Source organism: Felis catus, chromosome C2, assembly GCF_018350175.1.
Source record: "Felis catus isolate Fca126 chromosome C2, F.catus_Fca126_mat1.0, whole genome shotgun sequence".
NCBI lineage: Eukaryota > Metazoa > Chordata > Mammalia > Carnivora > Felidae > Felis > Felis catus.
The window spans coordinates 111,614,459-111,638,857 of NC_058376.1; the positions used below are offsets into that span (position 1 = coordinate 111,614,459).

Consider the following 24,399-nt stretch of genomic DNA (forward strand, 5'->3'; position numbering starts at 1 on the left):
CGCTGCTCTAAAGAAATCCTCTGTGCTCTGCTTATCCATCCTTCCCCACAGACCATCCCTGGAAATCACTGAACTTTTTATTATCTTCGTACTTTTGCCTTTTCCATAATGTCATGTATTGGAATAATATAGTATGTAGCCTTTTCAGATTGGCTTCTTTTACTAGTAATGGCTTCTTTGACTTTTCGTGGCTCGATAGCTCATTTATTTTTCATGTTGAATAATATTCTAATGTATGGATGTACCACAGTTTATTTACCCCTTCACCTCCTGAAGGACACCTTGGTTGCTTTGGAGTTTTGGCAATTTTGAGCAAAGCCATCTACATCCGTGTGCCGGTGTTTGTGTGGATATAAGTTTTTCATTTCATTTTGGATAAATACCAAGAGACATGATCACCGGATCATATAGTAAGGGTATAGTTAGTTTTGTAAGAAACCTCCAAACCATCTTCCAAAATGTACAGACGTACGATTTTGCAGTCCCATCAGCAGCGTATGGGAGTTGCTGTTGTTCCACAGCCTCACTAGGATTTGGTGTTGTCACCATTCTGGACTTTGGGCACTCTTTTTTTTTTTTTAACTTTTTAATGTTTATTTACTTTGGAGAGAGGGAGAGAGAGAGAAAAAGAGAGAGAGAGAGAGAATCCAAAATCCAAAGCAGGCTCCAGGCATCACAGAGCCTGACATGGGGTTCGAACCCACAAACTGTGAGATCATGACCTGAGCCGAAGTTAGATGCTCAACCAACTGAGCCACCCAGGCGCCCCATTTCTAGGTGTTTTATGGTTTCATATCTTATATTTAGGGTTATGATCCATCTTTAGTTAAGTTTTGTGGAGGGTATAAGCTCTGTGCCTAGATTCTTTTTTTTTTTTTTTGTGCATGTAGATGTCCAGTTTCAGTGCCACTTTTTGACGAAATTATCTTTGCTCCATTGTATTACCAAGGGCCACTTGGCTATATTTATGTGGGCCTATGTCTGGGCTCTCTATCCTCTTCCATTGGTCTATTTCTCTGTCTTGACTGTAGGTTCATGGTAAGTCTTGAAGTTCGGCAGCACCAGTCTTCCACCTTGCTCTTCTCCTCCAATCTCAGGCTGGAAATTCTGGGATGTTTGTTTCTCCATAAACCTTTAAATCAGGTTGTCAATATATATTTCTCTTTTCATGTGAGAGGTTCAACTCAGTCAATGTTTTCTCACTTTGGCTCCCTGCAAAATCAGTGTGAGATGTATCTGCCCAGGCACTGGAATGCTGTTCGTGCTTATAGTTGGAAATTTTTATTTTCTTTCTCTTTTTTAAGTATTTCTTTATTTTGAGGGAGAGAAAGAGAGAGAGAGCAAGTGAGGGAGAAGTGGAAAGAGAGGGAGAGAGAGAATCCCAGGCAGACTCTGCCCTGTCAGGGCTCAAATTCATGAACCATGACATCATGACCTAAGCCAAAGTCAGTTGGTTAAGCAACTGAGCAACCCAGGTGCCCGAAATTTGATTCTCTTTTTTAAGTCTTGTTGTCTCCACTTTTCTTTAATTTCATCTTCTGAATCATATCCCTTGGATAAAGTAAATCTAAACATGAACCATTCATAAACAGTCAATCCAAATTGAATGAGCCCACCATTCACCTGCCTCACAGAGATGGAGATCTCGTCAATAAACCTGGAAGATAAGGATATGATTCCCATTCTCTCTTCCAACTAATGCATTTCATTCTTAGTTGTGACTAATGAAACAAGTCACGATTCTTCACAGGACCAGAGGGAAAGCAGACTTTTGGGTGATCAGACTTTCACGTAGAATGTTGGCTTCCAAGATCCTATTGACAAAGTCCTCAATAACCCTGATTTTCTCTGCTTGAGCACAGTTGTTGCATTGAAGAGATTTCTCATGTTCTGCTCTTTAAGCCTGTCTTTTTCTGGGTGTGCTCTTGAACCTGAGTAGGTCCTTCACTGACAGCAGGTGAATATGATCCAAAACCACACAGCAAGATGTGCAGAACAGACAAATGTTTAAAGTGCCTGTCTCGATGTGATCTCTTTCTTAAAGGACAGAGCAAATTCGGCATAAATATCAAACACTGGTGAACTATTGGTTAAAAAAATGGTTGGTTCACTTATTTTCCTCATTAAAATCTGAGGACCTCTACTCAGTGTCAACTTTCTTGAATGTTTCTTCATGATTCCTAATGAGATAAAATAGCTATAAATAATAGCTATCATTTTGAGTACTTACTATGCACCACACACCGTACTAAGCACTTTATATTTATTTCACTTAGTCTTCTTAACAATCTTATAAAGTCTTCATGTCGTTTCCATCTCCTTTTCAGATAAAGAGACTGATGCACAAGAAAATTACTTTTTTTCCCCCCATATCAGGATCTAATAATTGGAAAGCAAGAATTTGAATCTAGGTAGAATCTAAACTCTGTGTTTTTAACTACTTTGTAAATGGCCTCCAGTCTCAAACTATTAAATACTTGAATATACTTCAAGTAGCCTCCAAAGAATCAGGACTATGATCTAAAATAACTTGTATGGAAGTTATCGGCATGAACAACATTCGTCAGGATTTTGCACATCATTTCATTTCTTCATTTCTGAAGCACATATTCATCCTTCAAGGTTCCAGATCCCTTCTTCAATGAAGTCTACCTCTCTCCTCTAGGCAGTATTTGTTACCCTGTCTTCTGTCCTCTCTTAATAACTTGTTCATATCTTATGATAAAACTTACTGCCATAATTAAAAGTCTTCCTTCAACCCAGCTAGAATGTTCTATTTCCTGGGTACCTGGTAGGTGCTAAATATATTTTTCTGAGACAAACACATTGAAATTCCTCAAGCCAAAAAATCATCATTCTGGGAAGAAATTCAGAGAGAGAAATAGATAGCAAATATCCTTTTTGGAGCAAGAGGAAGAATAAATTCATACAATTTATGTACAACTAGAACAAGCTAAGTCTGAAAGAGATGGACAAATCTGTCGAAGCTCTATTTCCCAACTCACAGCAATAGACTTCTGAAGAAAATATCCTGGAAAAGAACAGAATTCTCTACCTTTCCACACTTCACAAGAAGTGAGGATCTGCACAGAACCCTGTTCATCTTCAAGGTAGGGCCCCCGGTTTGAGGCCTTCCTAGATCACATCAAACGCCAACACTGACATCTGCTGGAAATGCACACTGGCCACATTTTCTGCACTTGGTTAAAAAGGGGGAAAAAAAGTGCAAGATGATAAGAAACTACCTAAAAACTATTTCTGAGCCCAAACCAAGAAAGAACTAATATATCATGGGAATGTGAGCTTGAGCAATCTGGGGCATTTCTTTCATTGAGAATATAATCTTGGCAAACAATATCAAGTTTTTGGTGATAAGCATGGCCATAGATTTAGGATTCTGAATCACTAATTCTTTTGTAAGTAACCCTTAGCATGGAAATATATTTGATATTTTTAAAAAGCAAAATAAGATACGTATCTCTGTATATGAGGGATTCAGTTAATCTCTACCGCACATTTCATAAATAGCATGGGTTGTGCTCTCTGGTTTTTAGAAACCGCTAACTCATTTTTGGGCTGCAGTTTTTACAGGTATGAAGAACAGAGTCTTGACAAATGAAATGGTGTGTTTCTGTGCCTTGTATTCTCCCATTTTCCTAAGTTTACCTTCTGCTGTCTCACTTGTGATACCACTTAGGTATTTGGGAAATAGTCAAACTGAAGAATATGCTTTCCTCCATTTGTTTATTTATAAATGTTAAGGATAATCAGATGTAAAATATATTTTCTACATTTATTTCTCCTAGTTACTGAAACTTTTGGTAAAAGAGAAAAATTCTGTGACTCACGGAAACTATTTTATTTTTTAAAACAAATCTACCAAACCTGTATATTTAAAATTGTTATTTTTAGGGGTACTGAGTCACTTGGGTGACTCAGTCTGCTGAGCGTCTGACTTCGGCTCAGGTCATGATCTCACAGTTAGTGAGTTCGAGCCCCGCATCAGGCTCTGCACTGACAGTGAATGGCCTGCTTCAGATCCTTTGTCTCCCTCTCTCTGCTCCTCCCCTGCTTGCACCCTGTCTCTCTCTCAAAAATAAATAAACATTAAAAAATTAAAAATAAAATAATAATAAAGTAAAATTTTTACCTGTAAACATCAGCTCCTACCTTCCTATCGTAAGTCTTCATTTGTTAAGAGATGTTCATATTTTCTTCTAAACTTACCTCATAAGTTTTCTTTCTTGAAGAAATAAGGTATTTATGGTTTTATCTTTTTGCTTTTCAGTTTTTTATCTTTATTGTTAAACACAACAAGTAAGCAGAATAAGTAGACATATACCTCGGAGGTTTTGTAGGTTTTGTAGGTTTTGTTCGAGAACACTGAAATAAAGTATATATCACAATAAAGTGAGTCAAATGAATTCTTTGCTTTCCCAGTGCATATAAAAATTATGTTTATATAATACTGTAGGTCATGGAGTATGCAATAGCATTATATCTAAAAACACAATGTGTATATCTTAATTTTAAAGTGTTGCTAACAAATACCATCACCTGAGTTTTCAATGAGTCATAATCGCTGACCATAGATGACTGTAACAAATGCGATAATCGTGAAGACGTTTGACATATTATGAAAATTACCCAAAAGGTGACATAAAGACACAAAGTGAGCAGATACTTTTGGAAAAATGACATTGATTGATAAATCTGTTCCATGAAGGCTTATTACAAAAGGTCAGTTTGCCAAAAAATAAAAATAAAAAATAAAAAGTATCCGTGAAGTACAATAAAATGTGGCATGCCTATATCTCAAACACAAATGGACAGCTTAATGTATTTTAATAACACAGCTTAATGTATTTTAATAACATGAGTACCATGTTATAACCGCCACTCAGTAACCATCACTCAGATCGAGAAAGAAAACATTGCAGTAAGTATACATATCAAAATACTATAGTGTTGCTGGAATTTTAATTTTAGATTGATGGGATCATAGTGCGTGTTTTCTTTTAGATTTGGCTTCATTCAGTAACCATTCTGTAAGTTTTGTCTGTGTTGTTACTTGTGGCTGTGACTTATCTTCACTGATCAATATTATTCCGTTTTATGAATATATCACCATTTGTTCATCTGATCTATCACTGATGGCTATTCAGGTCACTTCCAGTCTTGTGCTGTTTATAGTTCTAATGCTTCTACAAGCATTCTGTGCACATCTTCTGGCACATTTACAGGCATTTCTGTTAGATATAAGCTCACGCTGGGCCATCGGTTATATGGGGTTTCAAGGTCACCAATCTTGTCATGACGTGGTTGTACCAATTGTACTCTCTCCAGTCCTATGTGAGTGTTTCATTTACTTCACATCCTTGCCAACACCTGGTATGGTCACACTTTTTCATTTCAGCAAATGGGGTGGATTTGTGGTAATATCTCATTGTGTTTTTATCTTGCATGGAATATCCTCTTTTATAAGGTACCCAAGAAAGTCACTTGCTCATTTTCCTAATGGGTTGTCAGTCTTTTTCTTATTAATTTCTAAAATTAAAAAAAAAATCCATGTATTTGACTTTTTTGAGCTTGCCTATTCAGTTTCTTAATAGTATCTTTTGTTGAACAGAATTGCTTTAATACAGTTTTATAAAGTTGCATTACATAAATGACTTCAGACTGAAAGGTTTTTTTTTATTATTATTTTTTTTAATTTTTAGACAGAGGAGAGAGCACACAAACAGGGGAAAAGGGCAGAGGGAGAGAGAAAGAATCCCAGCAGGAGAGAGAGAGAGAGATTCCCAGGCAGGTTCCACGCTCAGCACAGATCCAGATGCAGCACTGGGTCCCATGACCCCAGCCAGAATCATGACCTGAGCTGAAATCAAGAGTTGGCCACTCAACAACCACCTGAGCCACTCAGACACCCCAGACTGAATGCTTGTTAAATCTGATATTCTGGGAAGCAAATAGCTTCATCTTTATGGGCATCTGTATGTATATATATATAAACATGTATACATATATATGTATATGTACCCACACACACACACACATATATATATATATATATATATATATATACATCTATACATACATATACATAAATAGAGAGACAGAGACAGAGAGTTGAGGATGAGAATAAACATAAGGCCCATTGGGAACCCATGTGTCTTCAGATATATTTTCCCAGTTGTGTCCACATAGATATTCCATAAACACTTAAGATTCAATCTGATAAAAAAGGCGTTTATCTCCATCCCTATTAAATACCCCATTCTTTTGCCATCAATTGTATTGTTTTGCACTAGGTCGCACGGAAACTTCAGAGCCACCCTGAGTCCTTCCTCTTTTTCTTTTCCTTCCATATCCAATCAATCACAAACCACACTTCTCCAGACTTCTATACTTTATATGTTCTTTCCTATCTCTGTAGCAGCCATGAATATGTATGTACCTCTTAGATCTCCAGCTGTGCAGGTATCACAGTTGCCTGACAATCCTAATTTCTTCCCCTCTCAATCCCCTGCAGCATTCATGCCAAGGCTATGTTTCCTCTGAGCTTCTTCACTGTTTTGGGGAAACACAGACTAATGGGAAAATAAAGATCTTTTAATTTTTATTCTTTTTATCACTGTTTTTAATGGAGATATAATTGACATATAACATTAGTTTCAGATGAACAACATAATGATTCAACATTTGCATACAATGTAAAGTGATCACCATAACAAATCTAGTTACCATCCATCGCCACACAGAATTATATTTTTTTCGTGTTATAAGAACTTTTAAGATCTACTCTTTAACTTTCAAAAATATGCATTAGAACTATAAACAGCACAAGACTAGAAGTGACCTGAATAGCCATCAGTGATAGATCAGATGAACAAATGGTGATATATTCATAAAACGGAATAATATTGATCAGTGAAGATAAGTCACAGCCACAAGTAACAACACGGGCAAAACTTACAGAATGGTTACTATTAACCATAGTCACTGTGTTGTACGTTGTCTCCCCAGGATTTATTTTTTTTATACGTGGAAGTTTCTATCTTTTGACCACCTTCACTCATTTTGCTATATTGTGTGGTAGTTCTATTTTCAATTTTTTCAGGAAACTCCATACTGTTTCCTGCAAGGGTTGTACCAATTTGCACCCTCAGCAGCAGGGCACAACGATTCCCTTTCCTCCACATCCTCACAACGTTTGTTATTCCTTCTCTTTTTGATAATAGCCATTGTAACACCTGTGTGATGTTATCTCCCCGTGGTCTTGATTCGCATTTCCCTGATGACTAGTGATGTCGGGCACCTTTTCATGTACCTGTTGGCCATCTGTGCTTTCTTTGGAAGCATGCTTATTCAGATCCTCTGCTCACTTTTTAGCTGGATTTTTTTCTGTCAAGTTGTATGGGTTCTTTATGTATTTCTGGATATGAATTAACCCCTTATCTAATGGCATCTTGACACTTGAGGACTTCAAGATGCTGAGGAGGGTGGAAGATGCAAAGTGAAAGAGGGGAAGGAGGAGGAGGAGGAGGGGGAGGGGAGGGGGAGGGGAAGGGGGGGCACAAAGACCAGTAGGATAAGAAGACCTGAGCAAATTACCACCATTCCGGTTCCTGGGCAGCCCCCTCTGGAGGAGGCTTATCAGACCCTGGCCCTAACTGGAGAGTTCCTGGTCACCCTGGAGCCTGAGCCCAAGCCCAACTTGGCCTGGAGGAATGCCTGAACATCCTGGGGAATCTGCTATTGAGGAAGCAGACATTGGTCCCGGGCCCACCCTGCTGGAGCCACCCAGCCAAGGGCCCAGTCACTGCAACTGCAGCCCTCACTGGAGAACAGCAGGCAGGTTCAGGAGGAGCCAGAGCTGGTGTTAACCTGAGCTCTTATGTCATCGAGGCCCTCGACCACAGTGTACAAGTCATGGATGTGGGAGAGATGGTTATGGTCACTGCGGACTCCAAGTACAACCAAGGCCTCAGACACCATCCTCCGCAACCGTTCCCCCCAAAGTGGCCCTGTGCCTAGAGATGATCCTGAGGATTCCATTGTCGAGCCTGACCCGGAGATGCTCACGGAGCAGCGCGTCGCCCTGGAAAACTGGAAGAAGAGGAGCGATGTCAACTACCTACGGGCCAACTTGGTGCTGGCAGCCAACTCTTATGACCCCACCATCAAGGCCATCACCTCCAGTGCCAAAGTAGATGTGACATTTGTGGAGGAAGAACAGCTCTCGCAGCTCGGGGTGAAGCGTATGAACAAACTGGCAGCTTGCCATCTGAGGGTGGTCTCAAAGCCGGGGCGTTCCAACAGGACAGTGAACAGAGAGTCCTCCAGGCTGAGGAAGAAGCACATGGACCAGCAGAGCTTGGAGACTGCCCTGTGCTGGAAAATGCTGCCCCCGCCCCAGCCCAATGCCCAGCGAATGCCTTGCAGGGGTGCCTGGCCGATCTGCTGGAAGTGGCCATTTGGGGCCCTGTGGGTGCCCTGGGAGGTGTGGCTCTGTCTGTGGTCTTCGCTTCCAGGAACCAACTGCCCAGGTGGCTGCCACCTTCTCCACACCTTGGGTCCTACCCTGTGCTCCCTAACTTCCCTAGGCTCTCTGTCCACTGCCTTCACATGCCTAGCCCTCTCCTCTGCAACAGGGCACGAAGGTTTGGAGTCCATAAGGCCCAGTGAGCAGGCAGGATTGAGGTCCTGTAAGGGGAAAATGAGGGAGGGCCAGGGCCTCGTGTCCAGCCTGGAGACAGGGTGGCCCCTCATTCCTCCAGGCCCAATTCCCATCCCCACCTCTCTAGGTAGGTCTCAGTAGGGGCTGGCCTCAGTTTCTCCTTCCCAATAGGCCCTGAGGCAGCCCTTCCCCTGCCCAGTCCCAGTATAAATGCCAATCCCTCCTGGGTCTCCTTCTACCTTCTGACCAGGTTCCCCCACCCGACCCCACCCCCACCAAATAGTAAAATAAAGCCTCTCTCTCCCACACTCCCTGCCCCCCACACAAAATGCAGATGCATAATAGCAAAATACGGGGCTTCTTTAATAGGTCCCTTTGGTTTGGAGTCTCTCGGTTAACCTGGCTGAAACTTTCCAGTAACTGTGCTGTAGTCTGAAACTTCTTACCCTCTCCTCCTTCCCTCCCCTTTTTCTCCACAGGTTTCAGATAACAGAACAATCTGCGGGCCTACCCACCTTCTCTAGCTCTCTCCCCACACGTTTTTTTTGCAGGTTTCATCCATCATGGCATCTGCTTTTGCAGGTTTCGTCTATCGTGGCATCTGCTTCCTGGAAGGCCCTAACTGCTCTTTACCCTAATTCTGATCATCACGTTTCATAACTAAGAACTGGGTTTCCTGCTTCTAGTTTTACCTTCACAAATCCTCTGCCAGTGGCAACCAGAATATTCCATCTGTCTAGGGCTGGCCTCTGAATGTATACTGAGACCCATGAGGTCTCTATGTTCCCATTCCAGCCTATCCAGTTTTCCCATTTACTGCTCATCCAGTTGGCACTCCTCCAGGAGAGCTTCCTGAATCACCCCAAGTGAGATTTAGTGTCCGACCCCACCAATCACCCTGTCGCCTAGATGCTTCTAGGTCCTATATGTTATGCCTTTGTACCTTTCTTCCCAACAGAACTATGATCTCCATCAGGGCAGGGTCAGTGCCTATTTGTCTCAACTCCATATCATTCAACAAATATTTGTTTTTAAGTTGAAAGTGTTAGATCCTAGTACTTCGTTAATTTACTATCTTTAAAAACTCTCACAGTACAAAATAATTGATTAGTTTGTTCAAGTGTTTTTGCAATTATGAGAGGACAGGCTTGTAATTCGGGAATTAGCAAGGCAAAGAAGCAACTGTCCAGACTTTCCTTCATTTCAGGATTCCGAGAACCTCCATCCAGAGGGTAGACAAGAGAAGAAAAATAAGACCAACTTAGAATGAATCCATTTTCTATTGATAACAGCGTTTGAGGAAACATCAAAATGTTAATACTAGTGACTAAATTGAGGTCTAAATTTTGTGGTGATCTAGTTTACTCATTCAACCTTTAATATTCATATTTGAAATAAGACTGATAAAGAAGTCCGGTCTTTTGGGGGTTTTGTAAAAAATGCAGTGAGGTAAGCATTTTAATAATTTCTTTTATTTCTATTTAAAAATATTGTAACCATTTACCCGTGCAGGTGGTGGGGATGTACTTCCTTTTGGCAAATCAGAGAATTTAAAAAGATATCCACATTAGGCCAACACACCAATCAATTCAAGTTAAAGAAAAAGTATCACCGGATTTTGTGGGGCCCAAACTCAGGTGATTGTCACATCTTTGACTTAACAAACTTAAGGCTTGGATATTGTGCAACTACAGAAGGCAAATAATACTTTCTTTATCATAGGAGCATGATAAAGATTTTAGAAAGTTTCATGACACTGAAAACCACTGGGAAACCTATAAAGTTGAGGACGTTTGCATTGCACAGACTCATCCTCTGGCTCTTTCTTCTTCATTGCTCCCTAGGAATCAGGGATCTTTCTCTTTCTTTTCCATAGCAGTTTGCGTGGTCTTCTAGGATTTCAGTTATTCATTTGAATTGCAGCTATTTGTTGGCATCTATCTTTCCAACTTTTCTTTTTGCCCTTTGAGAATAAAAACTGATTCAGATTAATGATATTGTCCTCAGTGTCTATCACAGTGCATGGCACAGATTAGAATTCTCTAAATTCTTGGAAGAGAGAACAGGAAAAAGAAAAAAAAAGTCAAAAAACGGTGGGAGAGAGGGATGAAGAGAGAGAAAGAAAGAAGAAAGAAAGAAAGAAAGAAAAAGAAAAGCAAAAAGAAAGAAGGAAGGAAGGAAGAAGAAAGAAGAAGGAAGGAAGGAAGGAAGGAAGGAAAGAGAAGGAAATGAATTTAAGTCATTTTCCCATGAAGTCTCCTAAAGTATTTAAATCTCATTAAGTATAAAATGAAAAATTTCATCTCTTATTCAGAGGTTGTTAATTAGCAGTGAACAGGTGGGAAAATTGTTTGTAGGGGAATGTAGTGGCGTTCCAGACCCTTTCAAGTCACATCAGATGAAATAATATTTCAATACACCTTTTCCTAGGAGAGTTCTGCTGGAAGCCGAGGAGCCAAAAATAATGATCAGAGCTCAGAGCCTTGTGAAATAATATAAAGGGAACAGGATGGAAGAAAAATAAACCAACTAATTAAAACAAGATAAATATATTAAAAAGCATTCAGACTGTAGGTGTATATTCTGCACAAATCAATTTCGGCTGCAATTCTTATAATTTGTTCACAAATAAGTGACTTATGTTCCTCTGATGCTCCGCTACTGATGCTAATTAACACAGGCTTGAGGAGCCTGGGAAAAGGAATACATAAATAAAAACAGTTCAGCAGATGATAGGGAAAGACATTTGCATGCAAGGAAACAGACTCTCACTCTCAGACTTAGAAATCTTTTCAAGGATTACAGAAAAACTGTAAAGGCTTGTTCTCTCACCACAGACTCCTTATGAGAATATGTTCATGAGGTACACCACACATACTAGAATATTCCTTCCTACATTCTCCTCTCCATAGATAATGGGTTTGACAATCACGGTTTTTATTCAAGAAGGGAGGGAAGTTTTAATTAAGCACATTCTAAATTACTCTATTTAGTGGTACAGTTAAGGAGGTTCAGAGTGGGTTGCGGGTTGAATACCAGTTCTTTCCTCCAGACTATTTTTCAAAACAATGGAAGACACTGAGATTCTGTCAATCTTTCTAGATTCTCAGTGGTTGCATTGTTTTCACGGCCCAAAAAGCTGAGGTGATAGAATGCTCCTGCTCTCCACTTTCGATTGAAGCTACGAGATAGACTTAATTAAAATGCAAGCAAATGAACGCACTCAACCAGTGTCTCCCAAGTGCAAAACGTGGTGCAATGCACTGAGTGCCCCAGTGGTGAGTAAGACTGGCTTTTCCCTCCTGGTAGAAAAGTACCCTTCTTTGGGGAGATGCAGACTTGTAAATAACAAACCTGTAACACCAGGAAGAAGAAAAGAGAGTGTTAAAATAGAGGGAAAAGCAATAAGCCCTGAGGAAATAGAGCAAGAAGTAACGAATGTCCCCTTCATCGTGTCAGGAGGGGAGAAAAGAATGTTTCTGGATGCAGCGGCATTTACTGGAGCAGAAAGGATGGGTCAGAATTCCCCAGGAAAGACTTCTGGGAAAGGTACGCCACCAAGGTAATGTCATGCCTCCTTTAAGTCACTCAGGTCTGCTCAAATGCCACATCCTTGGCGAGGAGTACGTTGCCCTCATCTCCTCGGTTAATGTAGTTACCCTGCTAGCAGATTTCCCCCAGTAGAAGGATCCTTAAGACACTTAGCTGTCTTTTTTCAATAAAACAATATATGTTAACCAATTTTGATGAATTAGGGTGTCTTTTGGAGAACAGAGGAGTGAGGAGGTAACTACCCAGATAAACGAATCGACTGATTTGAAACAGAAATTTGTGTTATAAATAAAATGGAAATCGGGGATGATAGGCTCAGAGAGACTAGTTGGAGTTTTAGAGCATTGTGACCCAAGATTGTACTAACAGGGGTTTTATTAGTGTTCTGTTACTACTCTTCCCTAAAACAGCATACATATTTTACTCACTTGGCAAGATATTTTATATCATTTTCAACTAACAGTGATAGGTAAAGTGCGTGTTTTGTAAGACACGTTAATATTCTGGATTTGGCAAATTGAATCACTTAAATGGGTGGATGGTTTAAAAAACAATGTAAGTGATTCAAAGTAAAAAATAAAGGAAAAATATAGGAGGTAATTTAAGTAAAAAATATAGGAGGTAATTTAAGTAAAAAACAAATGTTTACTAAAACAGAGATTTTTAAACCCAACTTAAAAAGCCTCCTATAATCCTACCACTAAAATTACTTTCCCATATAATTAAATCATTTTTGAAAAATGCTTTTCATTTTATTTTTTTAAATAGACTCCAGCCCAGCACAGAGCCCAATGTGGGGCTTGAACTCACGACCCTGAGATCAAGTTCTGAGGGGAGATCAAGAGTCAGATGCTTAACCCACTGAGCCATGCAGGTGCTCTGAAAAATGCTTTTTAACTATATAACACTCCATTATACTTCACTTAGTCATTTTCTAACTATTGAAAAAAAGACTGTTCTTTGGTTTTGCCATTATAAAAAAATGCTATAATTAGCATAATCAACCATACATAATTTTTCAATATTCAGATTACTTCTCAGGGATATAAAGAATTGGGTAATGAGGAGAGCAGTCATATTATTCAAAAAGAGTAATTTTCATTTAATTTTATTCTAAATTACTTTGTGTTAGAGTTAAAGGGCTCAGGACAGTTGTGGGAGGAGAGAAGTAATAGATCAGGGTGTATTCAGTATCCTATACATCATATTTTAGTTATTACACTGTGAACTTGTTGCCATTCAATCTAGTATCTCAGAGCCTCGCACAGTGCCTTGGCACATAGTTAGATTCTAACTATAACTATAGTGTGTGTTCACAGAGCTGAGCCAGTGCTACTTTAAGCATCTAAAATAAACCTGCAATAAAAAATGATATGGAAATACATTAGGGTCGCTCAGATGTAATTGGAAATATTATTTTGATAAATATAATAAAATATTTTAAATGCATTGTTTAAAGGCACACTTTTTATGACAATTAATGCATCCATTCTGTTATATGCTCTTGAGCACAATTTTAATATGGGGAAAATTCAAATAGTTAAGCTTAGATAGATATGTCTAAACTGTCACTTTCAAATTGACACGACTTCGGTACAATTTATGGTCATGTCATGCTGGAAAATGAAATACGAATTTTCAGAATGAGTCAGAAAGCACTTGATTCGGGGCGCCTGGGTGGCGCAGTCGGTTAAGCGCCCGACTTCAGCCAGGTCACGATCTCGCGGTCCGGGAGTTCGAGCCCCGCGTCAGGCTCTGGGCTGATGGCTCGGAGCCTGGAGCCTGTTTCTGATTCTGTGTCTCCCTCTCTCTCTGCCCCTCCCCCGTTCGTGCTCTGTCTCTCTCTGTCTGAAAAATAAATAAACGTTGAAAAAAAAAATTAAAAAAAAAAAAAAAAGAAAGCACTTGATTCTCGTTTTGAAATATCTGCTGTATGTGCAGCAAGGAGCAGGAGCTGTGAATTAAAGGAAGATGAAGTTTCACTAAACAGGGAAGACAGAACTTAGATAACACAAATACATACAGTGTATGCACGGTTCCTTGAAAAAAGGGCTGTGTGACCTAAGAACTAGGGCAGAAAGTGAAAGATCATGTGTAGCAATTTGCAAAATGGATACTAATAAAATAGTGATCATAGTTAACATGTATCAAGTGCTTGCTATATGTTCAGGTGCTGGTCAATGCACTTTTTGTATATTAACCCAATAATTGCCTTCACAGCAATTAAATCAGAAGGTCTAGAGGTAGGAACCAAGCCTGAATACCTTTTAAAGATCCCCCAGGTAATTCCAAACTGCAGAAAAGTCTGGGAACAACTCCATGACCCTGCAAGGTAAATATTCTTTTTATGACTTCTGGCTTATTAAGGTGATTTCTGTCTTATTATGATTTCTCTCTTATTAAGGAGTCACAGAGAGGTAAAGGAACTCGAAGGGGTAGAAAGTTGAGAGATGGATCCCTGTGGTCTTGTACCGGAGCCCTTGACCACGGCACAGCCACCCCAGTGCTCACTGCCATTTCCAATACATAGCTTTGACTTATATGAATTTAAGGAAATTTTCAATGCATGTCCTAAAAATAGTCATTATAGGGGATTATAACCTACGTGCTCTGTTTCCTACTAGCATCTGTGATGCTCTTCTCCCTGGCTAGGACCTACCTTTACCATGCACAAGGATGTGCCCCAATTCCTTAAACTCCTCCCACCGTCAGATGTGACACTTCAGAGCCCACTGAAGTCCGCAGGTGGGAACTGGTTGCATGTGTGAAAAGAAAGGGGCCCAGGAGTAAAACAAAGCAGGGCATACACTAAAGTTCTTCTTGTTACTAAGACCCTATTCAGGGCCCAGATTTTGACTTAATTTGTTAGATGCTAATTCCTAAGGCTTCTTTTGTTCAGCCTCTGCTGCAGCCTTGAAGTTCCTCTTTGATCCTGAACCTGAAGTCCTGTTATATTATGGGACTTCGGGGGTGGGGATGGGATCGAAGTTTTCTGCTTAACTTTGCTACTCTCACTAAATGACTTTAGGCAAGAGGCTTATGTCTTCCAGACCAGGGCACTGTGTGCCATTCTAAATGGACTTTGGAGATCCGCTTGGCTAAATTTTTGGTTCTCTGGCACTTCGTGGCTCTAAATTTAAGTTCAAGTATGTTCGTCTGTGGGCTGCTCACTGATTTCCAGACCTTCAGAGTCACCATGACCGCTGGTTTCTATCATGAACTTGGGGTTCTCCTGTGAATAGATCCTGTCTCCCCGGGCAATCTTGGTGGTAGCTATCCTGGTCCAAGCAAGTGCCTTTCAGTTACAACATGGGTGGTATAATTCAGTATTTAATACTCCCATAGTTGTGTATCTAGGGCCAGAACAGATTTAATAAACCAGGCACTTGGGCCTGAGGACTCACACCGATGTGGAACCCTCCTCCTACATTTTCTTCCATGGCTGCTTTTCTATGTCCTAGGAGATCTATTCATGACTGTGGCCCAGGCAATGGTTGCAATAGCGAAAATCTTCCTCTAGGGAAAATGCACCCATCTCGGTGGAGTCACAGAAGCCCACCTGAAGCTGTTTGACCCCCTTCATGGAGCTCTTCTAAGTTCCAAGGTCAGGGATTCCACCTAGAGGCAAATGGGATGGAGAGTAGTGGTTAGAATTTACACAATGACCTGGTGGCTCCCAACCACCACGAATAAACCTCCTGGATTATTCCCTGTTAAAAAATAAATTCTACACTTTGTCCTTATGAAACCCAAGAGAAAGGAACTGGTCGCTCTTGCTTCGGTAAGTTGTTTTCTGAAAGACCGTTATCAGCTCACTAATAGTAATAGGTTTTATCTGTGTTCTAAACTGCCACTGTTATTTGTTCCTAAAAAGGTGAATTCCAGGGGAGGCTATATTTTGTTCTATTTCCCAACATTTCATTAGCAAAAAAAAAAACCCAAAAAACAAAAACAAAAACAAAAATGAAACTACATGAGCACACAAAAAGCTCATGCAGCAAAAAGAAAATTGGGGGTCAGATTCCTTAAAGTACACAAAAGGGTAGGCTCTGCCTTTGTTTGCCTGGGACCCTTGGCAGGGATGGGGGAAGGATGGGGTAGCTGAAGATGACAGGCATCCAGCGCAAGGGTGGACAACTCTGAGGAAGCGTGCCAGTAGGCCTTGGAAGAAGGAGAGTTCCAGAGCCCCAAGCCCAGGTCAAGCACAGCACACATCTGGATCTTGCTTTTCTGAAGGTCCTGGGAAAACCTAGAGTCTAACTCCCAAGAGGTTTGGAAGGGTAGCTGTGGCCCAGCGTGGCCTCCCACAGCCACAGTCAGATTTACCACCCGTTCCAAGTGCTGGTGGGGCCAAGGCCCCTTCTAGGGATGGCTGGGCCCAATGCTGGCAATGGCCGAGGGTTTCTTTAAAGTCATTTCAATGAGGCCCGATGTTGTTTTGATAGATCAAGAGACAAATGTCAGAAGCAAATCACTTGACATTTAAATCTCTCTGTTGCACATTTGTGGACCTCCATGATGTTAATACAGTTCAAGCAGGTATCTTCTAGGCTTTCAAAAGTTTCCAAATTCTTTAATAATATCACAACACACTATTTTCTCCAGAACACAGAGGACCTCAAGTATTTTTTTTATGAAATTTATTGCCAAATTAGTTTCCATACAAGTATTAAATTAACTGCCTCAAACTCATTAGGGAGTGGAGTGAAAATAAGTTAAAAAATAACAAAATTTTGTGGCCGAGTGTCCTACAGGTTTGCTTACAATGTTAAGTGACTATTTCTTATATGAAGGAAACTACTGGTCTGAGTGTGCCTCAGTGACATTATAGATTGCTACGCGTCACTTACCTCCAGAGTAATTCCCAAGTGTAAACTCTGTGAGTGTCAAGCCTCTGTAATGAAAGAATGGCTCTAGCAAATGATTTTGTTCCCCAAAAAAGAAAGAAGTAACTAATGACTTCTAAGACAGGGTCCCATCCTGTGAGCTGAGGACCCCTAGTGGTCCTTGTCGTCAAAGATCCTTCTGAATAATAAGTGTTGTCTGGAAAATAACAAATATCTCAAACACTATTTTTCTGTTGTGATTAATAAAATACATCATCACTTAAAGGGCTGAATACTGTTGTGATTAATAAAACACAGCATCACTTGAAGTATTGAAAACTTACAATGGCTGTTCATTACTGAAATTCTTTTTCAATTAAAAGATACCCAAAATACCATCACTAATTGCAGAAAGTTGGATGTTTTCACGTTACTCAAAAATATTATAAACTCCTGCTTTATATAATCATCTCCGGGACAGCTACTCTAATTTTGATTAAGTGGCACCTCGAATAGTTGGATCCACTGAGAATAACAGGAATGTTCTATAGAACTCAACCAGTGGCAGAACTGTATTAATTATAAATAATGCACTTACTTTCGTTGTAGTAAGTTCTAGAGAAAAAAGCACCGATGCACAAAGAAAAATTTGCAGGCTTTGACCCAATATGGAGTGTGGCACCGTCACATAAAGCAGTACTAAAGGAACAAAGGAGTTAATTTCTTCACTTTGGAACTTTGGCTTTCACTGGCTATTTGTGGAAACTGCAAAATGGGAAGCTGTATGAGATGCCAGACCTCACTGTAGCCAAATTTTTAACTTCTCATTTACAAAATTCACACACACACACACACACACACACACACACACACACACGTGCGCGCGCGCGCGCGTTATGGCACGGCCTGGCTCAGCTGCCTATGTGTAACCTCTTTTATCCCGCTGAATCAAATGCCATCATTATTTCATTACTGAAATATTCACTTAGAATGCCTGATTTCCAGCCCTAGCCTCCCGAAGAAGCCAAAGAGAATTTCTTTAATAGACAGCGCTCTAGAACTGATAAGAGATTTTTTTTTTCCTCCCTTATGGTTTTCCTCCTCTATACTCAAAATAGTATCCAACAGCAAGCACTCGAAGTGTCAAGGTAAGAGAGGGCAAGATGTTTCAGAAAATACAGGGCGATGCATCACAATTGAGATTCTCAAGCTTGGTATCAAAGGACAGTTAGTGAGAAGAATAGTGAGTGCCTTCCTTGCAATCAGTTAAAACCAGATAATGAATTTTCATATCAGTACGTTCCTTAAGACAGACAGGCATGAATACTCGAAACGCGCACAAATAATTTACTCTTCAGTCTCAGATACACAAATATACTTAAGAAAGAGAAGTTTTATTAGGGCAATTTCACTTTATTTTTCCATACAGCAAAGTCAACTACTGCAGTAATAATAAAATAAGCATAAAACAAATTGCAGCCCAAGACAAAATACATAATTTTAAGCAACTACAAGCAGAAAGTAAGTTGTGATTACATAATAGTAAAACCAAGCACATCTGTCCTTTCAGCAGATGAAAGCTGTAGGGTTGCTGATAAGTGCAGCCAGCGGGAGTGAAGGCTGGATACACGAATTCATTAAACAAGTGCCCGTGATCACATTTGCTTTTCTGAGTGCTTCTGAGTTGAAAATTAAAACCGTGAAATTTGAACTGCGTTTTGTTTTTTCACCTGCTGAAAGAACAGGATCCTACGGCAATTAAAAAACAATCACATAACAACTATAGCTACGGTGTGCTGTTTGGTTTGCCTGTTTACGGTTTAAATTTTGTGAGAGTCAATACTTGTTTTGAAGATTTTTTTTTTTTGTGAACAATAAACCACTGAAATTGGCAGAAACTGATTTGTATAATATATGTCCTTAGTATAGTTCTTTCTCTCTTTTTTTTTTTCGTTGAAGTTTTAAACATGCAGTAGTTTTGAAAAATGTAAGGAATATTTGATCCATGATTTCACCTTAATGGTTGAAGTACCTGCTATTTTTGGTAATGATCTTCAGGCAGATTTGGCCCAATGGAGTTTTTGTCAGTCATGAGATCTCGGAAGGATGGCATATCTTTCCAGCTGAAAAAATCCTGGCAAACTACAAGCTGTCCACAATAAAGCAAAGCAACATGTTTGAAGGGGTATGGAGTGCTAACTCTGTGCCACTTTTGCAAGCAATTTTGCTCAGTCTGTCATTTTATTAGCCTTAACAAAACTCCTTGTAATTATAGACGTTTTTATTCAAAATAAGATCTTACTATTATACAGGTTTCTCTCTTTTGACTATATACAGAAGTGCAAAAAGTCAACCTTCTCTCTAGACGTTCCAACATGCTAAATTGCAGCATAATCAACCCTCAAGAGTTTGCACACACGCTATAATTCTCATTACGTAAACTTTGAGTATTTGGATTATCAACAAAAAAGTCCCTTGTTCTATTTATTGATTATGCAGCTTATTTATAACAAGGCCTGATATTCAGGGATTTCAAAAATATTAAACAATACTTTAACATTTGAAATGGATACAGTAGAAAATAAATTTTATTCTAATATCTAGGATCTAGATCTTCTTATAATAACTAATTACAAACAAAATAAATCATCAAAATATTACTCAATTGTCTGCCAGGATTGTTGCGATAGCAACAACTTAACTTCTTACTTAGCAATGATTATATATTTATAAGATATCCATATAAAAGATCTTTGTTCTTTTAATGAAAACTAGACAAGAACTAACAATGACTGACATTCTTACACTTTAATATTAAATCAGTAAAATATAAATCATTTAGTTAACAATAATACGAATATTCGTATGACACTACATGTAATTCAAAACTGAGTATGTTATGAAGGAAAAACTACTTTAATTTTTTTTTGTATTTTGAAAAATTCATCGGTAAAATCTAATAAAACAAGAGTCTATAAACTGAAATGGTATTCAATTGTTAATAGAAAATGAAATCTAATAAATGTAGGAAATGAAAAACTACATTTTAACAAGAAAAATAAGTAATATTCTATAATGTAACTAACTACAATAACATGTGAAGTCACCATTACTCTCTTAACATGATTGAAATTACATTGGTATGGGTTCCAACCCGTAATGTAATAATCTAAGGCTTTAATAGATGTACAGTACAATCAGTAAAATCAACACATCAGTCTTATATTAGAAAGCATCTCTCTCAAGCATAAAAACTTGCAGTAAACTTGGAAGTATGGAAAGTTCTATAACTGAACTTTCGCTTCTCCCATTCCACACTATAACTACCAGTGACCTGGCCCCGACGTCAGCAATTTTTAGAACTGCCAATCAGAGCAAAAATATCCTTTACTAGCTGCAACATCCAAACCACAAAAAAGGAATTCCTTTGGATGAATCCATTCTTAAAAACTGAATGCACATCTATTTTTTTTTAATTTTGTAAAAGGCTTTCTAAGGCTATAAGCAGTTAATCTGAACAAAACAAAACAAAACAAATCACATATAAAATTCACCCATGTACTTAACCCACCCAATTACTAGGTTAATTAAACATTTCCCATTTTCATATTTTGGTTTATCATGCATCTGATGACAGTGCTGCTTTCTTCTTTGTTTAGAGTCACTATTTTAAACGTGACTGTGGTGAAGCATTTAAGCAAATGTGAAACCATTTTTGCAAAGCATTTATAGTCGTTTGACTTTTGACAGAGCTATAAATAGAAGCAAAATAATTTCCTCAAACATTTTTTTTTGTTATCGTGTCTCAGAAATGGCATATCCCTTTTGAATAACATGTTACACAGTATAGTATGCATAAATATTACACTACAATGCATTAAAATAATTTTATATATATATCTATTATATATATCTCCAGTATGTGTGAGTTTATCGGTATTGAGAGAGTTTGTGTTGTGCTGTCTATTGTTACTGTAGAGTTAAATTGGCCATTTCTGAGACAGCTTTGGTTTCCAAAAAAAAAAAAAAAAAAAGGAAAAAAGAATGGTGCCCTTTGACTGATTAGTACTAGCAAATAAGCAACAAAATGTGGCTCTGAAAACAATAACACTGAAGAAATAATACTCTAATTTGATGTACAGTCTATGGCACTTCATGAGAATCCTTAACAACATGGTACTTAAAGCCATGATGTGCTTTAAAAGATACACAGTTGTGGTTTTGCTTGGCACATTCATCTCTGTCAGATCCCTCCCTCACCACATCTTAAAATCTATTACATTAAAAATATTACTCTTAAACAAAAATGACTGTGCATGCACGCTCTCGTCTATAATGGCGATTTTAAATACAAGGTGCACCTTTGTTATTTGTAAACCTTGAAAGAAATAAACTTATTTTTAAAAAATTATACCTTGGTCTACAGACGTACCAATACATAATAGAATCATGGTTACACCATAGTCTGTCTTTTCAAGATGGCATGAATATATAGGAAACTAATTAGGTATGCATCTTTTAATGCAGAACTCTGTGCTAGAAAAGAAAGACAATGTTGTTCTTCTTTCAGACAGGAATATCACCTCAGCACAAATATCAATTAAATGTACAAAGTGTATAGGCAACAGTGTGCAGTGGATTTCCATGTTGTCTCTTCTTCTGGTTAACATGCAATATGTGGATGTCTTGTGGCTGAGGGGTTTTTGTGTGTGTTGCTTGACGGTATTTACAATATGGCTAATGACCTCGTCCTTTACGCTAACCAAGCACACTGTCCTTTCCTCTTTAGTATGATCTACAAGGGAAAAAGAGACAATCTTGGTTAAAACAGAGAGAAAGTCTAAAAAGAGAAGATGTTGGTTAAAACAAGGCAATTTCCAGTAACTACTTCATCTGAAAACCGTATTGCTTGGTTTAAAGAGTAAAATACACGTATGTTGTTACATCTTCACACAGAAACAAAACCCACTCCCCAAGTACAAGTGGACCTAAATTTACAACTCTATGAGAATAAAATGACATGCACAGCCTAATAAAATTATGGGCTCTGCTCAAATATTACCCCATACTCAGCTAAAAGTATAAAATATGTTTGCAGAATCAAGGGGCATAATATAGTAGAGCTCTTTTTTAGCACTATCATTGTGGGGCAGCATTTAAGCTCACTTTAATTCCTCTCTCCTGTAGTTTAATGGGTTGCAAGAATACTGGTTTGGCCCCACAAAATTAAAATCCACGCAACAGTAAGTCCTATTAAACATGACTCACCATATATGGGCGCTTGATTAGCATAGCATATGTTTGGAAAAAATTTATACTGTAAATAACTGTTTTGGTTAATTTAAAGTTTGGGTTTTTTTTTTCCCCCTAAAGCCAAGGAAAAGAAAAATCCCTTATGCTCCTGACAAATTAAGGTGGAACAGATATTACAATGTACTTGTGAATTAACAGTTTCAGTTTTTACATGAACTTTGTTCTCATCAGAGAATCTTTACATATTAAACGTATGCTTTACAGTACAACCTCAAGCATGAAAGAAGTCACCATTTCGCTCCACTCAAAAAGCAGTTTAATTATTGCAATTACGCATGAAAATGGGCAATCAGTTGTTAAACAGAACATTAAGGGCCTAAGATGCAATACACGTAAGTCCACTGGTTTGCTAATTGATGAACTTACAGCCGTTTGGTATCATTTGTTTTCAACCTGGATTATCGCTCAGAAATAGAACATAGTTATATACACACCAAACATACCCAATTGACTACAAAAGCTTGAAGCAGGGTTTAGAATCTGTCAAAAGGAGAACTTTTCATCCAAACCTACATATTAAAAGGAATGTGCTTACTGAAAAATGTGACTCCTGTTCAGGAGAATTTATTACCAGATTATTGAGAAAGCTTATGAAATAGACAAAAATCACTTTCAAGAATTTAATCTGTGATTGTAGCATGTCTTTGGTTACTTCCTGGACTGCTCTCAAATTTTGTCTATCCTCTTGTCCTGCATGGGCTCAGCCTTTGTCCAGCTCTTGCTATAGATTATTATCGCAAGGGTCTCAGAACTGGTTCTCTGCCACCGTCTCCTCACTTGACACACTCACAGTCCCTTCTGAAAGGCCCTTGCTCCTCCCTTCTCTTGAGCGCAGCCCTCACTGCCCCAAGCCACTATTTTCTGACTGTTGGAAAAAGTTGTTCCTTCATCTTTGCTCCAAGAGAAATTTGTTCAAACCTCTCATTTTATTAGAGTGCGCTGAAATTAACATCTTTATCTCTTGTCTGTTCATCTTTATCTCATTGGCATGGTAACACACGGTAACACATAGCACCAAAAAATCATTTGTAAATGTGTTATTGAAAGGAAGCAGCAAGAAAGATCACCCATCTTATTTACGAGATTCAGTTTCAAATACGGAGGCTCGTTTTAAATATAAAACTATAAACATGAAACAAATATCCTGAGCATATATGATAGCTTGAATGTGTACATACTGAATAAAGCATAGCCTCTGAGGATGAAAAATGGCCACCTTTCCCAAGTGTCTAAGTCAAGGTGCTTGAAGGAAAATCACAAGACTTTCAAATTATTTTTCAACAATGACATTTTCAGAATTATACAGTCTTCTAAGGTTGACTACTTTGAAGTACCTAAAGTTGGATATGGGGATGTATGCATATGTATGTATGTGAGTGTGTGTATACATTGATTTAAAGCCCGACTCTTTATATCTGAATAACCCTGTGTGTGGTGAATCATGAGGTGAAGTGGGTACGTGTTCTCACATATAGGATTTAGCAAAACATTAAAAAATAAAACAAATGATGACCTACACTGGAGCTCAGCAAACTACTAGCCGTGAGCCAATCAGACCTGCCACCTAATTGTGTAAATAGAGTTTTACTGAGACACAGTCACACCATTTCATTTACATATTGTCTCCAGGTGCTCTCATGCTAGAGTGACAGAGCTGAGTAGCTACAACAGAAATGAGTGACAATAGAAGCCGTATATAGCCCATGCAACCACAAATATTTACTGTCTGGTCTTTTCAGGAAAGTCTGCCAACCCCTGATCTATACTAGTTTTAAGTCATATTTTTTCTTCACGTTTGTGTTTATTTCTAATATGAAACAAAAACAAAACTTATTTTCCTTAAGAATTACATACATGTAAGTGACATTAACATATATTATAAATTTTTATAATAATATTCCTTACAACCCACCTAAGATAAAAACGGGAGACCTTTCTTACCTCCTCTCAAAACCTTCAGCACTGAAGCATACTCTCGGTTATAAATGTACTCATTTGTCTAAGCTTTAATTTGCTTGTACATTCTAC

At 38.6% G+C, this 24,399-nt stretch overlaps 1 protein-coding gene and 1 pseudogene across 20 annotated transcripts in view; one reads left to right on the plus strand and one right to left on the minus strand.

Moving 5' to 3' along the window:
* The first annotated feature begins 6,441 nt into the window (after positions 1–6,441).
* Positions 6,442–8,688, plus strand: LOC101095850 (annotated as a pseudogene).
* A 9,743-nt stretch (positions 8,689–18,431) lies between these two features.
* Positions 18,432–24,399, minus strand: part of MBNL1 (muscleblind like splicing regulator 1) — a 207,503-nt gene continuing 201,535 nt past the window's right edge. For all 20 annotated transcript variants that reach the window (XM_019810547.3, XM_045037422.1, XM_019810554.3 and 17 more), the window contains one exon: positions 18,432–21,853. The gene's annotated coding sequence lies outside the window, so the exon portion shown is untranslated. The remainder of the gene's footprint in view (positions 21,854–24,399) is intronic.